General features: G+C 51.6%; 9 non-coding genes across 9 annotated transcripts; all 9 read left to right on the top strand.

Moving 5' to 3' along the window:
- The first annotated feature begins 1,977 nt into the window (after positions 1 to 1,977).
- trnam-cau (transfer RNA methionine (anticodon CAU)) lies at positions 1,978 to 2,049 on the top strand. The gene has a single exon. It is a non-coding gene; the product is annotated as a tRNA-Met (tRNA).
- A 1,233-nt stretch (positions 2,050 to 3,282) lies between these two features.
- Positions 3,283 to 3,354, top strand: trnam-cau (transfer RNA methionine (anticodon CAU)). Its single transcript has one exon. It is a non-coding gene; the product is annotated as a tRNA-Met (tRNA).
- Positions 3,355 to 5,892: 2,538 nt separating this feature from the next.
- On the top strand, positions 5,893 to 5,964 carry trnam-cau (transfer RNA methionine (anticodon CAU)). Its single transcript has one exon. It is a non-coding gene; the product is annotated as a tRNA-Met (tRNA).
- A 1,233-nt stretch (positions 5,965 to 7,197) lies between these two features.
- Positions 7,198 to 7,269, top strand: trnam-cau (transfer RNA methionine (anticodon CAU)). Its single transcript has one exon. It is a non-coding gene; the product is annotated as a tRNA-Met (tRNA).
- Positions 7,270 to 8,501: 1,232 nt separating this feature from the next.
- On the top strand, positions 8,502 to 8,573 carry trnam-cau (transfer RNA methionine (anticodon CAU)). Its single transcript has one exon. It is a non-coding gene; the product is annotated as a tRNA-Met (tRNA).
- Positions 8,574 to 9,806: 1,233 nt separating this feature from the next.
- trnam-cau (transfer RNA methionine (anticodon CAU)) lies at positions 9,807 to 9,878 on the top strand. Its single transcript has one exon. It is a non-coding gene; the product is annotated as a tRNA-Met (tRNA).
- Positions 9,879 to 12,416: 2,538 nt separating this feature from the next.
- Positions 12,417 to 12,488, top strand: trnam-cau (transfer RNA methionine (anticodon CAU)). Its single transcript has one exon. It is a non-coding gene; the product is annotated as a tRNA-Met (tRNA).
- Positions 12,489 to 13,721: 1,233 nt separating this feature from the next.
- On the top strand, positions 13,722 to 13,793 carry trnam-cau (transfer RNA methionine (anticodon CAU)). The gene has a single exon. It is a non-coding gene; the product is annotated as a tRNA-Met (tRNA).
- A 1,232-nt stretch (positions 13,794 to 15,025) lies between these two features.
- On the top strand, positions 15,026 to 15,097 carry trnam-cau (transfer RNA methionine (anticodon CAU)). Its single transcript has one exon. It is a non-coding gene; the product is annotated as a tRNA-Met (tRNA).
- Positions 15,098 to 15,275: the final 178 nt, after the last annotated feature.

Consider the following 15,275-nt stretch of genomic DNA (forward strand, 5'->3'; position numbering starts at 1 on the left):
CCCCTGGGAGGATAGACGCTTCAACGTCAGTGCTCTCGATCAAGCCAACATCCCCAGCATCGAAGCACTGACCACACTCGACCAGCTCCATTGGGCGGGCCACATTGTCCGCATTCTCGACACAAGACTCCCAAAACAAGCGCTCTACTAGGAATCCTACACGGCAAGTGAGCCGCAGGTGGGCAGAGGGAACGTTTCAAGGACATCCTCAAAGCCTCCTTGATAAAGTGCAACATCCCCACCGACACCTGGGAATCTCTTGCCAAAGAGCGCCCTAAGTGGAGGAAGAGCATCCGGGAGGGCGCTGAGCACCTCGAGTCTCGCCGCCGAGAACATGCAGAAAACAAGCGCAGGCAGCGGAAGGAGCGTGCGGCAAACCAGACTCCCCACCCACCCTTTCCTTTAACCACTGTCTGCCCCAGCTGTGACAGAGACTGTAATTCCTGTATTGGACTGAACAGCCACCTGAGAACTCACATTTAGAGTGGAAGCAAGTCTTCCTCGATTTCGAGGGGCTGCCTCTGGTGATGACTGGAGCAGTGGTTAATCACGCCCATCCACCACGTGACCCCGCGGCCCAATCCGCTCACTAGAGCAGCTGTCAATCACACGCAACCGCAGCCAGCCATGTCCAAGCACAAGGAGGTGCAATTCATCAGTTCCAACACCAGCAGCAGAGTGGCGCAGCGGAAGCGTGCTGGGCCCATAACCCAGAGGTCGATGGATCGAAACCATCCTCTACTAAAGGCAACTTTTAATGTGGTTGCAGCCAACACTTGCACTGCAACTAATCCCAGCCTTGACAAGGATGCATCTCTAAAATCATTCTCTTTCAATTAATTTGAGGAGCTTTGGCTGACAGAGCACACTCATAAAATATGAGCTTGATATTAAAAGTCTTATTGTTTCCTCTTCTTTTACTAAATAAGTTTTGCTGATCTGCAAGCAAATCGGAATATGATGCTGTGGCAATAACTGGGATCTGGCTCAAAGGGCAGGCGTGGGCCGTAAATATAGCTGGATATCGGGTGTACATGAATGGTAGCAGTTGGGGTGGCAGTATTGGTTAAGGACAATGTTAGTGTTGACGAGAGAGGATGTCCTGTAAATATTGCAGGATACAGGCTGTTGGGCCTTCGGCCGCCGGAGGAAGACAGTGTTCCAAGATCAGGCCTTCAAATCTGGCACCAAGCTCATGGTATACAGGGCTGTAGTGATATCCGGCCTCCTGGGTGGCTCAGAGACATGGACCATATACAGCAATCACCTCAAATCACTGGAGAAATACCACAACATCCTGCAAATCCCCTGGGAGGATAGACGCTTCAACGTCAGTGCTCTCGATCAAGCCAACATCCCCAGCATCGAAGCACTGACAACACTCGACCAGCTCCATTGGGCGGGCCACATTGTCCGCATTCTTAACACAAGACTCCCAAAACAAGCGCTCTACTAGGAATCCTACACGGCAAGTGAGCCGCAGGTGGGAAGAGGGAACGTTTCAAAGACATCCTCAAAGCCTCCTTGATAAATGGCAACATCCCCACCGACACCTGGGAATCTCTTGCCAAAGAGCGCCCTAAGTGGAGGAAGAGCATCCGGGAGGGCGCTGAGCACCTCGAGTCTCGCCGCCGAGAACATGCAGAAAACAAGCGCAGGCAGCGGAAGGAGCGTGCGGCAAACCAGACTTCCCACCCACCCTTTCCTTCAACCACTGTCTTCCCCAGCTGTGACAGAGACTGTAATTCCCGTATTGGACTGAACAGCCACCTGAGAACTCACATTTAGAGTGGAAGCAAGTCTTCCTCGATTTCGAGGGACTGCCTCTGGTGATGACTGGAGCAGTGGTTAATCACGCCCATCCACCACGTGACCCCGCGGCCCAATCCGTTCACTAGAGCAGCTGTCAATCACACGCAACCGCAGCCAGCCATGTCCAAGCACAAGGAGGTGCAATTCATCAGTTCCAACACCAGCAGCAGAGTGGCGCAGCGGAAGCGTGCTGGGCCCATAACCCAGAGGTCGATGGATCGAAACCATCCTCTGCTAAAGGCAACTTTTAATGTGGTTGCAGCCAACACTTGCACTGCAACTAATCCCAGCCTTGACAAGGATGCATCTCTAAAATCATTCTCTTTCAATTAATTTGAGGAGCTTTGGCTGATAGAGCACACTCATAAAATATGAGCTTGATATTAAAAGTCTTATTGTTTCCTCTTCTTTTACTAAATAAGTTTTGCTGATCTGCAAGCAAATCGGAATATGATGCTGTGGCAATAACTGGGATCTGGCTCAAAGGGCAGGCGTGGGCCGTAAATATAGCTGGATATCGGGTGTACATGAATGGTAGCAGTTGGGGTGGCAGTGTTGGTTAAGGACAATGTTAGTGTTGACGAGAGAGGATGTCCTGTAAATATTGCAGGATACAGGCTGTTGGGCCTTCGGCCGCCGGAGGAAGACAGTGTTCCAAGATCAGGCCTTCAAATCTGGCACCAAGCTCATGGTATACAGGGCTGTAGTGATATCCGGCCTCCTGGGTGGCTCAGAGACATGGACCATATACAGCAATCACCTCAAATCGCTGGAGAAATACCACAACATCCTGCAAATCCCCTGGGAGGATAGACGCTTCAACGTCAGTGCTCTCGATCAAGCCAACATCCCCAGCATCGAAGCACTGACCACACTCGACCAGCTCCATTGGGCGGGCCACATTGTCCGCATTCTCGACACAAGACTCCCAAAACAAGCGCTCTACTAGGAATCCTAGACGGCAAGTGAGCCGCAGGTGGGCAGAGGGAACGTTTCAAGGACATCCTCAAAGCCTCCTTGATAAAGTGCAACATCCCCACCGACACCTGGGAATCTCTTGCCAAAGAGCGCCCTAAGTGGAGGAAGAGCATCCGGGAGGGCGCTGAGCACCTCGAGTCTCGCCGCCGAGAACATGCAGAAAACAAGCGCAGGCAGCGGAAGGAGCGTGCGGCAAACCAGACTCCCCACCCACCCTTTCCTTTAACCACTGTCTGCCCCAGCTGTGACAGAGACTGTAATTCCTGTATTGGACTGAACAGCCACCTGAGAACTCACTTTTAGAGTGGAAGCAAGTCTTCCTCGATTTCGAGGGGCTGCCTCTGGTGATGACTGGAGCAGTGGTTAATCACGCCCATCCACCATGTGACCCCGCGGCCCAATCCGCTCACTAGAGCAGCTGTCAATCACACGCAACCGCAGCCAGCCATGTCCAAGCACAAGGAGGTGCAATTCATCTGTTCCAACACCAGCAGCAGAGTGGCGCAGCGGAAGCGTGCTGGGCCCATAACCCAGAGGTCGATGGATCGAAACCATCCTCTGCTAAAGGCAACTTTTAATGTGGTTGCAGCCAACACTTGCACTGCAACTAATCCCAGCCTTGACAAGGATGCATCTCTAAAATCATTCTCTTTCAATTAATTTGAGGAGCTTTGGCTGACAGAGCACACTCATAAAATATGAGCTTGATATTAAAAGTCTTATTGTTTCCTCTTCTTTTACTAAATAAGTTTTGCTGATCTGCAAGCAAATCGGAATATGATGCTGTGGCAATAACTGGGATCTGGCTCAAAGGGCAGGCGTGGGCCGTAAATATAGCTGGATATCGGGTGTACATGAATGGTAGCAGTTGGGGTGGCAGTATTGGTTAAGGACAATGTTAGTGTTGACGAGAGAGGATGTCCTGTAAATATTGCAGGATACAGGCTGTTGGGCCTTCGGCCGCCGGAGGAAGACAGTGTTCCAAGATCAGGCCTTCAAATCTGGCACCAAGCTCATGGTATACAGGGCTGTAGTGATATCCGGCCTCCTGGGTGGCTCAGAGACATGGACCATATACAGCAATCACCTCAAATCGCTGGAGAAATAACACAACATCCTGCAAATCCCCTGGGAGGATAGACGCTTCAACGTCAGTGCTCTCGATCAAGCCAACATCCCCAGCATCGAAGCACTGACCACACTCGACCAGCTCCATTGGGCGGGCCACATTGTCCGCATTCTCGACACAAGACTCCCAAAACAAGCGCTCTACTAGGAATCCTAGACGGCAAGTGAGCCGCAGGTGGGCAGAGGGAACGTTTCAAGGACATCCTCAAAGCCTCCTTGATAAAGTGCAACATCCCCACCGACACCTGGGAATCTCTTGCCAAAGAGCGCCCTAAGTGGAGGAAGAGCATCCGGGAGGGCGCTGAGCACCTCGAGTCTCGCCGCCGAGAACATGCAGAAAACAAGCGCAGGCAGCGGAAGGAGCGTGCGGCAAACCAGACTCCCCACCCACCCTTTCCTTTAACCACTGTCTGCCCCAGCTGTGACAGAGACTGTAATTCCTGTATTGGACTGAACAGCCACCTGAGAACTCACATTTAGAGTGGAAGCAAGTCTTCCTCGATTTCGAGGGGCTGCCTCTGGTGATGACTGGAGCAGTGGTTAATCACGCCCATCCACCACGTGACCCCGCGGCCCAATCCGCTCACTAGAGCAGCTGTCAATCACACGCAACCGCAGCCAGCCATGTCCAAGCACAAGGAGGTGCAATTCATCAGTTCCAACACCAGCAGCAGAGTGGCGCAGCGGAAGCGTGCTGGGCCCATAACCCAGAGGTCGATGGATCGAAACCATCCTCTACTAAAGGCAACTTTTAATGTGGTTGCAGCCAACACTTGCACTGCAACTAATCCCAGCCTTGACAAGGATGCATCTCTAAAATCATTCTCTTTCAATTAATTTGAGGAGCTTTGGCTGACAGAGCACACTCATAAAATATGAGCTTGATATTAAAAGTCTTATTGTTTCCTCTTCTTTTACTAAATAAGTTTTGCTGATCTGCAAGCAAATCGGAATATGATGCTGTGGCAATAACTGGGATCTGGCTCAAAGGGCAGGCGTGGGCCGTAAATATAGCTGGATATCGGGTGTACATGAATGGTAGCAGTTGGGGTGGCAGTATTGGTTAAGGACAATGTTAGTGTTGACGAGAGAGGATGTCCTGTAAATATTGCAGGATACAGGCTGTTGGGCCTTCGGCCGCCGGAGGAAGACAGTGTTCCAAGATCAGGCCTTCAAATCTGGCACCAAGCTCATGGTATACAGGGCTGTAGTGATATCCGGCCTCCTGGGTGGCTCAGAGACATGGACCATATACAGCAATCACCTCAAATCGCTGGAGAAATACCACAACATCCTGCAAATCCCCTGGGAGGATAGACGCTTCAACGTCAGTGCTCTCGATCAAGCCAACATCCCCAGCATCGAAGCACTGACCACACTCGACCAGCTCCATTGGGCGGGCCACATTGTCCGCATTCTCGACACAAGACTCCCAAAACAAGCGCTCTACTAGGAATCCTAGACGGCAAGTGAGCCGCAGGTGGGCAGAGGGAACGTTTCAAGGACATCCTCAAAGCCTCCTTGATAAAGTGCAACATCCCCACCGACACCTGGGAATCTCTTGCCAAAGAGCGCCCTAAGTGGAGGAAGAGCATCCGGGAGGGCGCTGAGCACCTCGAGTCTCGCCGCCGAGAACATGCAGAAAACAAGCGCAGGCAGCGGAAGGAGCGTGCGGCAAACCAGACTCCCCACCCACCCTTTCCTTTAACCACTGTCTGCCCCAGCTGTGACAGAGACTGTAATTCCTGTATTGGACTGAACAGCCACCTGAGAACTCACTTTTAGAGTGGAAGCAAGTCTTCCTCGATTTCGAGGGGCTGCCTCTGGTGATGACTGGAGCAGTGGTTAATCACGCCCATCCACCACGTGACCCCGCGGCCCAATCCGCTCACTAGAGCAGCTGTCAATCACACGCAACCGCAGCCAGCCATGTCCAAGCACAAGGAGGTGCAATTCATCAGTTCCAACACCAGCAGCAGAGTGGCGCAGCGGAAGCGTGCTGGGCCCATAACCCAGAGGTCGATGGATCGAAACCATCCTCTGCTAAAGGCAACTTTTAATGTGGTTGCAGCCAACACTTGCACTGCAATTAATCCCAGCCTTGACAAGGATGCATCTCCAAAATCATTCTCTTTCAATTAATTTGAGGAGCTTTGGCTGATAGAGCACACTCATAAAATATGAGCTTGATATTAAAAGTCTTATTGTTTCCTCTTCTTTTACTAAATAAGTTTTGCTGATCTGCAAGCAAATCGGAATATGATGCTGTGGCAATAACTGGGATCTGGCTCAAAGGGCAGGCGTGGGCCGTAAATATAGCTGGATATCGGGTGTACATGAATGGTAGCAGTTGGGGTGGCAGTATTGGTTAAGGACAATGTTAGTGTTGACGAGAGAGGATGTCCTGTAAATATTGCAGGATACAGGCTGTTGGGCCTTCGGCCGCCGGAGGAAGACAGTGTTCCAAGATCAGGCCTTCAAATCTGGCACCAAGCTCATGGTATACAGGGCTGTAGTGATATCCGGCCTCCTGGGTGGCTCAGAGACATGGACCATATACAGCAATCACCTCAAATCGCTGGAGAAATACCACAACATCCTGCAAATCCCCTGGGAGGATAGACGCTTCAACGTCAGTGCTCTCGATCAAGCCAACATCCCCAGCATCGAAGCACTGACCACACTCGACCAGCTCCATTGGGCGGGCCACATTGTCCGCATTCTCGACACAAGACTCCCAAAACAAGCGCTCTACTAGGAATCCTAGACGGCAAGTGAGCCGCAGGTGGGCAGAGGGAACGTTTCAAGGACATCCTCAAAGCCTCCTTGATAAAGTGCAACATCCCCACCGACACCTGGGAATCTCTTGCCAAAGAGCGCCCTAAGTGGAGGAAGAGCATCCGGGAGGGCGCTGAGCACCTCGAGTCTCGCCGCCGAGAACATGCAGAAAACAAGCGCAGGCAGCGGAAGGAGCGTGCGGCAAACCAGACTCCCCACCCACCCTTTCCTTTAACCACTGTCTGCCCCAGCTGTGACAGAGACTGTAATTCCTGTATTGGACTGAACAGCCACCTGAGAACTCACTTTTAGAGTGGAAGCAAGTCTTCCTCGATTTCGAGGGGCTGCCTCTGGTGATGACTGGAGCAGTGGTTAATCACGCCCATCCACCACGTGACCCCGCGGCCCAATCCGCTCACTAGAGCAGCTGTCAATCACACGCAACCGCAGCCAGCCATGTCCAAGCACAAGGAGGTGCAATTCATCAGTTCCAACACCAGCAGCAGAGTGGCGCAGCGGAAGCGTGCTGGGCCCATAACCCAGAGGTCGATGGATCGAAACCATCCTCTGCTAAAGGCAACTTTTAATGTGGTTGCAGCCAACACTTGCACTGCAACTAATCCCAGCCTTGACAAGGATGCATCTCTAAAATCATTCTCTTTCAATTAATTTGAGGAGCTTTGGCTGATAGAGCACATTCATAAAATATGAGCTTGATATTAAAAGTCTTATTGTTTCCTCTTCTTTTACTAAATAAGTTTGCTGATCTGCAAGCAAATCGGATTATGATGCTGTGGCAATAACTGGGATCTGGCTCAAAGGGCAGGCGTGGGCCGTAAATATAGCTGGATATCGGGTGTACATGAATGGTAGCAGTTGAGGTGGCAGTATTGGTTAAGGACAATGTTAGTGTTGACGAGAGAGGATGTCCTGTAAATATTGCAGGATACAGGCTGTTGGGCCTTCGGCCGCCGGAGGAAGACAGTGTTCCAAGATCAGGCCTTCAAATCTGGCACCAAGCTCATGGTATACAGGGCTGTAGTGATATCCGGCCTCCTGGGTGGCTCAGAGACATGGACCATATACAGCAATCACCTCAAATCGCTGGAGAAATACCACAACATCCTGCAAATCCCCTGGGAGGATAGACGCTTCAACGTCAGTGCTCTCGATCAAGCCAACATCCCCAGCATCGAAGCACTGACCACACTCGACCAGCTCCATTGGGCGGGCCACATTGTCCGCATTCTCGACACAAGACTCCCAAAACAAGCGCTCTACTAGGAATCCTACACGGCAAGTGAGCCGCAGGTGGGCAGAGGGAACGTTTCAAGGACATCCTCAAAGCCTCCTTGATAAAGTGCAACATCCCCACCGACACCTGGGAATCTCTTGCCAAAGAGCGCCCTAAGTGGAGGAAGAGCATCCGGGAGGGCGCTGAGCACCTCGAGTCTCGCCGCCGAGAACATGCAGAAAACAAGCGCAGGCAGCGGAAGGAGCGTGCGGCAAACCAGACTCCCCACCCACCCTTTCCTTTAACCACTGTCTGCCCCAGCTGTGACAGAGACTGTAATTCCTGTATTGGACTGAACAGCCACCTGAGAACTCACATTTAGAGTGGAAGCAAGTCTTCCTCGATTTCGAGGGGCTGCCTCTGGTGATGACTGGAGCAGTGGTTAATCACGCCCATCCACCACGTGACCCCGCGGCCCAATCCGCTCACTAGAGCAGCTGTCAATCACACGCAACCGCAGCCAGCCATGTCCAAGCACAAGGAGGTGCAATTCATCAGTTCCAACACCAGCAGCAGAGTGGCGCAGCGGAAGCGTGCTGGGCCCATAACCCAGAGGTCGATGGATCGAAACCATCCTCTGCTAAAGGCAACTTTTAATGTGGTTGCAGCCAACACTTGCACTGCAATTAATCCCAGCCTTGACAAGGATGCATCTCCAAAATCATTCTCTTTCAATTAATTTGAGGAGCTTTGGCTGATAGAGCACACTCATAAAATATGAGCTTGATATTAAAAGTCTTATTGTTTCCTCTTCTTTTACTAAATAAGTTTTGCTGATCTGCAAGCAAATCGGAATATGATGCTGTGGCAATAACTGGGATCTGGCTCAAAGGGCAGGCGTGGGCCGTAAATATAGCTGGATATCGGGTGTACATGAATGGTAGCAGTTGGGGTGGCAGTATTGGTTAAGGACAATGTTAGTGTTGACGAGAGAGGATGTCCTGTAAATATTGCAGGATACAGGCTGTTGGGCCTTCGGCCGCCGGAGGAAGACAGTGTTCCAAGATCAGGCCTTCAAATCTGGCACCAAGCTCATGGTATACAGGGCTGTAGTGATATCCGGCCTCCTGGGTGGCTCAGAGACATGGACCATATACAGCAATCACCTCAAATCGCTGGAGAAATACCACAACATCCTGCAAATCCCCTGGGAGGATAGACGCTTCAACGTCAGTGCTCTCGATCAAGCCAACATCCCCAGCATCGAAGCACTGACCACACTCGACCAGCTCCATTGGGCGGGCCACATTGTCCGCATTCTCGACACAAGACTCCCAAAACAAGCGCTCTACTAGGAATCCTAGACGGCAAGTGAGCCGCAGGTGGGCAGAGGGAACGTTTCAAGGACATCCTCAAAGCCTCCTTGATAAAGTGCAACATCCCCACCGACACCTGGGAATCTCTTGCCAAAGAGCGCCCTAAGTGGAGGAAGAGCATCCGGGAGGGCGCTGAGCACCTCGAGTCTCGCCGCCGAGAACATGCAGAAAACAAGCGCAGGCAGCGGAAGGAGCGTGCGGCAAACCAGACTCCCCACCCACCCTTTCCTTTAACCACTGTCTGCCCCAGCTGTGACAGAGACTGTAATTCCTGTATTGGACTGAACAGCCACCTGAGAACTCACTTTTAGAGTGGAAGCAAGTCTTCCTCGATTTCGAGGGGCTGCCTCTGGTGATGACTGGAGCAGTGGTTAATCACGCCCATCCACCACGTGACCCCGCGGCCCAATCCGCTCACTAGAGCAGCTGTCAATCACACGCAACCGCAGCCAGCCATGTCCAAGCACAAGGAGGTGCAATTCATCAGTTCCAACACCAGCAGCAGAGTGGCGCAGCGGAAGCGTGCTGGGCCCATAACCCAGAGGTCGATGGATCGAAACCATCCTCTGCTAAAGGCAACTTTTAATGTGGTTGCAGCCAACACTTGCACTGCAACTAATCCCAGCCTTGACAAGGATGCATCTCTAAAATCATTCTCTTTCAATTAATTTGAGGAGCTTTGGCTGACAGAGCACACTCATAAAATATGAGCTTGATATTAAAAGTCTTATTGTTTCCTCTTCTTTTACTAAATAAGTTTTGCTGATCTGCAAGCAAATCGGAATATGATGCTGTGGCAATAACTGGGATCTGGCTCAAAGGGCAGGCGTGGGCCGTAAATATAGCTGGATATCGGGTGTACATGAATGGTAGCAGTTGGGGTGGCAGTATTGGTTAAGGACAATGTTAGTGTTGACGAGAGAGGATGTCCTGTAAATATTGCAGGATACAGGCTGTTGGGCCTTCGGCCGCCGGAGGAAGACAGTGTTCCAAGATCAGGCCTTCAAATCTGGCACCAAGCTCATGGTATACAGGGCTGTAGTGATATCCGGCCTCCTGGGTGGCTCAGAGACATGGACCATATACAGCAATCACCTCAAATCGCTGGAGAAATAACACAACATCCTGCAAATCCCCTGGGAGGATAGACGCTTCAACGTCAGTGCTCTCGATCAAGCCAACATCCCCAGCATCGAAGCACTGACCACACTCGACCAGCTCCATTGGGCGGGCCACATTGTCCGCATTCTCGACACAAGACTCCCAAAACAAGCGCTCTACTAGGAATCCTAGACGGCAAGTGAGCCGCAGGTGGGCAGAGGGAACGTTTCAAGGACATCCTCAAAGCCTCCTTGATAAAGTGCAACATCCCCACCGACACCTGGGAATCTCTTGCCAAAGAGCGCCCTAAGTGGAGGAAGAGCATCCGGGAGGGCGCTGAGCACCTCGAGTCTCGCCGCCGAGAACATGCAGAAAACAAGCGCAGGCAGCGGAAGGAGCGTGCGGCAAACCAGACTCCCCACCCACCCTTTCCTTTAACCACTGTCTGCCCCAGCTGTGACAGAGACTGTAATTCCTGTATTGGACTGAACAGCCACCTGAGAACTCACATTTAGAGTGGAAGCAAGTCTTCCTCGATTTCGAGGGGCTGCCTCTGGTGATGACTGGAGCAGTGGTTAATCACGCCCATCCACCACGTGACCCCGCGGCCCAATCCGCTCACTAGAGCAGCTGTCAATCACACGCAACCGCAGCCAGCCATGTCCAAGCACAAGGAGGTGCAATTCATCAGTTCCAACACCAGCAGCAGAGTGGTGCAGCGGAAGCGTGCTGGGCCCATAACCCAGAGGTCGATGGATCGAAACCATCCTCTACTAAAGGCAACTTTTAATGTGGTTGCAGCCAACACTTGCACTGCAACTAATCCCAGCCTTGACAAGGATGCATCTCTAAAATCATTCTCTTTCAATTAATTTGAGGAGCTTTGGCTGACAGAGCACACTCATAAAATATGAGCTTGATATTAAAAGTCTTATTGTTTCCTCTTCTTTTACTAAATAAGTTTTGCTGATCTGCAAGCAAATCGGAATATGATGCTGTGGCAATAACTGGGATCTGGCTCAAAGGGCAGGCGTGGGCCGTAAATATAGCTGGATATCGGGTGTACATGAATGGTAGCAGTTGGGGTGGCAGTATTGGTTAAGGACAATGTTAGTGTTGACGAGAGAGGATGTCCTGTAAATATTGCAGGATACAGGCTGTTGGGCCTTCGGCCGCCGGAGGAAGACAGTGTTCCAAGATCAGGCCTTCAAATCTGGCACCAAGCTCATGGTATACAGGGCTGTAGTGATATCCGGCCTCCTGGGTGGCTCAGAGACATGGACCATATACAGCAATCACCTCAAATCGCTGGAGAAATACCACAACATCCTGCAAATCCCCTGGGAGGATAGACGCTTCAACGTCAGTGCTCTCGATCAAGCCAACATCCCCAGCATCGAAGCACTGACCACACTCGACCAGCTCCATTGGGCGGGCCACATTGTCCGCATTCTCGACACAAGACTCCCAAAACAAGCGCTCTACTAGGAATCCTAGACGGCAAGTGAGCCGCAGGTGGGCAGAGGGAACGTTTCAAGGACATCCTCAAAGCCTCCTTGATAAAGTGCAACATCCCCACCGACACCTGGGAATCTCTTGCCAAAGAGCGCCCTAAGTGGAGGAAGAGCATCCGGGAGGGCGCTGAGCACCTCGAGTCTCGCCGCCGAGAACATGCAGAAAACAAGCGCAGGCAGCGGAAGGAGCGTGCGGCAAACCAGACTCCCCACCCACCCTTTCCTTTAACCACTGTCTGCCCCAGCTGTGACAGAGACTGTAATTCCTGTATTGGACTGAACAGCCACCTGAGAACTCACTTTTAGAGTGGAAGCAAGTCTTCCTCGATTTCGAGGGGCTGCCTCTGGTGATGACTGGAGCAGTGGTTAATCACGCCCATCCACCACGTGACCCCGCGGCCCAATCCGCTCACTAGAGCAGCTGTCAATCACACGCAACCGCAGCCAGCCATGTCCAAGCACAAGGAGGTGCAATTCATCAGTTCCAACACCAGCAGCAGAGTGGCGCAGCGGAAGCGTGCTGGGCCCATAACCCAGAGGTCGATGGATCGAAACCATCCTCTGCTAAAGGCAACTTTTAATGTGGTTGCAGCCAACACTTGCACTGCAATTAATCCCAGCCTTGACAAGGATGCATCTCCAAAATCATTCTCTTTCAATTAATTTGAGGAGCTTTGGCTGATAGAGCACACTCATAAAATATGAGCTTGATATTAAAAGTCTTATTGTTTCCTCTTCTTTTACTAAATAAGTTTTGCTGATCTGCAAGCAAATCGGAATATGATGCTGTGGCAATAACTGGGATCTGGCTCAAAGGGCAGGCGTGGGCCGTAAATATAGCTGGATATCGGGTGTACATGAATGGTAGCAGTTGGGGTGGCAGTATTGGTTAAGGACAATGTTAGTGTTGACGAGAGAGGATGTCCTGTAAATATTGCAGGATACAGGCTGTTGGGCCTTCGGCCGCCGGAGGAAGACAGTGTTCCAAGATCAGGCCTTCAAATCTGGCACCAAGCTCATGGTATACAGGGCTGTAGTGATATCCGGCCTCCTGGGTGGCTCAGAGACATGGACCATATACAGCAATCACCTCAAATCGCTGGAGAAATACCACAACATCCTGCAAATCCCCTGGGAGGATAGACGCTTCAACGTCAGTGCTCTCGATCAAGCCAACATCCCCAGCATCGAAGCACTGACCACACTCGACCAGCTCCATTGGGCGGGCCACATTGTCCGCATTCTCGACACAAGACTCCCAAAACAAGCGCTCTACTAGGAATCCTAGACGGCAAGTGAGCCGCAGGTGGGCAGAGGGAACGTTTCAAGGACATCCTCAAAGCCTCCTTGATAAAGTGCAACATCCCCACCGACACCTGGGAATCTCTTGCCAAAGAGCGCCCTAAGTGGAGGAAGAGCATCCGGGAGGGCGCTGAGCACCTCGAGTCTCGCCGCCGAGAACATGCAGAAAACAAGCGCAGGCAGCGGAAGGAGCGTGCGGCAAACCAGACTCCCCACCCACCCTTTCCTTTAACCACTGTCTGCCCCAGCTGTGACAGAGACTGTAATTCCTGTATTGGACTGAACAGCCACCTGAGAACTCACTTTTAGAGTGGAAGCAAGTCTTCCTCGATTTCGAGGGGCTGCCTCTGGTGATGACTGGAGCAGTGGTTAATCACGCCCATCCACCACGTGACCCCGCGGCCCAATCCGCTCACTAGAGCAGCTGTCAATCACACGCAACCGCAGCCAGCCATGTCCAAGCACAAGGAGGTGCAATTCATCAGTTCCAACACCAGCAGCAGAGTGGCGCAGCGGAAGCGTGCTGGGCCCATAACCCAGAGGTCGATGGATCGAAACCATCCTCTGCTAAAGGCAACTTTTAATGTGGTTGCAGCCAACACTTGCACTGCAACTAATCCCAGCCTTGACAAGGATGCATCTCTAAAATCATTCTCTTTCAATTAATTTGAGGAGCTTTGGCTGATAGAGCACATTCATAAAATATGAGCTTGATATTAAAAGTCTTATTGTTTCCTCTTCTTTTACTAAATAAGTTTGCTGATCTGCAAGCAAATCGGATTATGATGCTGTGGCAATAACTGGGATCTGGCTCAAAGGGCAGGCGTGGGCCGTAAATATAGCTGGATATCGGGTGTACATGAATGGTAGCAGTTGAGGTGGCAGTATTGGTTAAGGACAATGTTAGTGTTGACGAGAGAGGATGTCCTGTAAATATTGCAGGATACAGGCTGTTGGGCCTTCGGCCGCCGGAGGAAGACAGTGTTCCAAGATCAGGCCTTCAAATCTGGCACCAAGCTCATGGTATACAGGGCTGTAGTGATATCCGGCCTCCTGGGTGGCTCAGAGACATGGACCATATACAGCAATCACCTCAAATCGCTGGAGAAATACCACAACATCCTGCAAATCCCCTGGGAGGATAGACGCTTCAACGTCAGTGCTCTCGATCAAGCCAACATCCCCAGCATCGAAGCACTGACCACACTCGACCAGCTCCATTGGGCGGGCCACATTGTCCGCATTCTCGACACAAGACTCCCAAAACAAGCGCTCTACTAGGAATCCTACACGGCAAGTGAGCCGCAGGTGGGCAGAGGGAACGTTTCAAGGACATCCTCAAAGCCTCCTTGATAAAGTGCAACATCCCCACCGACACCTGGGAATCTCTTGCCAAAGAGCGCCCTAAGTGGAGGAAGAGCATCCGGGAGGGCGCTGAGCACCTCGAGTCTCGCCGCCGAGAACATGCAGAAAACAAGCGCAGGCAGCGGAAGGAGCGTGCGGCAAACCAGACTCCCCACCCACCCTTTCCTTTAACCACTGTCTGCCCCAGCTGTGACAGAGACTGTAATTCCTGTATTGGACTGAACAGCCACCTGAGAACTCACATTTAGAGTGGAAGCAAGTCTTCCTCGATTTCGAGGGGCTGCCTCTGGTGATGACTGGAGCAGTGGTTAATCACGCCCATCCACCACGTGACCCCGCGGCCCAATCCGCTCACTAGAGCAGCTGTCAATCACACGCAACCGCAGCCAGCCATGTCCAAGCACAAGGAGGTGCAATTCATCAGTTCCAACACCAGCAGCAGAGTGGCGCAGCGGAAGCGTGCTGGGCCCATAACCCAGAGGTCGATGGATCGAAACCATCCTCTGCTAAAGGCAACTTTTAATGTGGTTGCAGCCAACACTTGCACTGCAATTAATCCCAGCCTTGACAAGGATGCATCTCCAAAATCATTCTCTTTCAATTAATTTGAGGAGCTTTGGCTGATAGAGCACACTCATAAAATATGAGCTTGATATTAAAAGTCTTATTGTTTCCTCTTCTTTTACT

Source organism: Pristiophorus japonicus, chromosome 7, assembly GCF_044704955.1.
Source record: "Pristiophorus japonicus isolate sPriJap1 chromosome 7, sPriJap1.hap1, whole genome shotgun sequence".
In the NCBI taxonomy this organism is placed as follows: Eukaryota; Metazoa; Chordata; class Chondrichthyes; family Pristiophoridae; genus Pristiophorus; species Pristiophorus japonicus.